This window comes from Muntiacus reevesi, chromosome 16 (assembly GCF_963930625.1).
Source record: "Muntiacus reevesi chromosome 16, mMunRee1.1, whole genome shotgun sequence".
NCBI lineage: Eukaryota > Metazoa > Chordata > Mammalia > Artiodactyla > Cervidae > Muntiacus > Muntiacus reevesi.
Genome location: NC_089264.1, coordinates 37,834,987 through 37,836,495, shown reverse-complemented (window position 1 = coordinate 37,836,495; position 1,509 = coordinate 37,834,987).

Sequence of the window (1,509 nt, the reverse complement as noted above, 5' to 3'; positions counted from 1 at the left end):
ATGCCAGTCTCACAGCGTGATAATTATTTGTGTGGTTAGCCGTCACCCCTTTGAATGTGAGAGGACCCATCCAATTCATTTTTCTATTCCGTTCATATAAGAGTGTACCCGACACACAGGAGGTCCCCTGAAAATTCATCAATTTCTTTAACACAAGAATATCCTCAACTTGAAATTTCTCCAGTATACCCAGTAGCTTTTCTCCTACTTAGGTTTTCCAAAATATCTTTGCAAAATAGCTACCCCTACCTATGTCATTTTGCCTGCCCTGAAAAACTTAAAGCCATTTTGAGGGCATGTCCAAAGACAGGGTACCCATTAGATAACTGAATTGGAACCCTGGATTGCTCATTTTAATGCCACAATTTTATATTCATCTGTTCATTTAAATACTTCAAAAGCATTTAACATTCATTAACTCATTTGTCCTTCTAGATTTTAGCATAAAGGTCTGTTTCTGTAACTTCCTTAAGAAGGAAAAAGTAGACACCATAGTCACATTTTTTTCTGCAAGGAAAATGAGATAAAGAATAAGTATGTATCATTGATGAAGGACTCTTCTGTACCTCCCCCCACATGACCCCAGGGAATTTTTTTTAGTCTGTACTAGTAAATTATATGGTTGAAGTATGTTTACTCCCACACTAGTTAACTTAATTCCACAACTTTGATACCCTGTCAGCAACAAGATATGAGTGTTTATGTTCACTTTCATCCACCATACAGAATCATGGCTCTGTATTTTAATTGCAAAAATGTATCTTGCATTCCAAATATTCACAAGTAATGTTATTTATATCATTGCACAATGCAAGTCATAGATATGAGTTCAAGTTTGATTCTTTCCCTGGCTCACTTTCCATTCCGTGTAAAACCAAGAAAAGAGCCAAAAATACCACTTACAGCAACATGCCTACAGAAATATATGTTTTAATTTGATGCAAATTTGAATAAAAAGATACATCCAGTGGATTTCATCAAGGAAAGAAAGGAAGACTACAACGAATTCCTGAGAGACACGGCACATTAATTTCTTTGTGTCATCAACTTTTTCAGGGAAAAGGGCAATTTATACATGATTTATATCAGATTTATCATTCAAAAAATATTAGTATTATTGCAGGACATTTTTGGAGGCCTCACTTGCTTTAGTATCATTAACTCTAGGTCTTCATTATTTCTAGACTACATTGCTTCCAACTGAATTTTGAACTTCTCTTTGACTCTGTTACACCTATCCTGAAGAAAGCCTTCTGTGTTGCCTCTTGCTATCATATGAGGCCGCCATAAAGCCTGACCTTATTTAAACAGAAGCAGTGACAGATTTTCTTTTCTTGGGCTCCAAAATCACTGAGGTTAGTGACTGCAGCCATGAAATTAAAAGACACTGGCTCCTTGGAAGGAAAGTTATGACAAACCTAGGCAGCATATTAAAAAGCAAAGACCATTTTGCCAACAAAAGTGCATATAATCAAAGCTGTGGTTTTTCCAGTAGTCATGTACAGATAT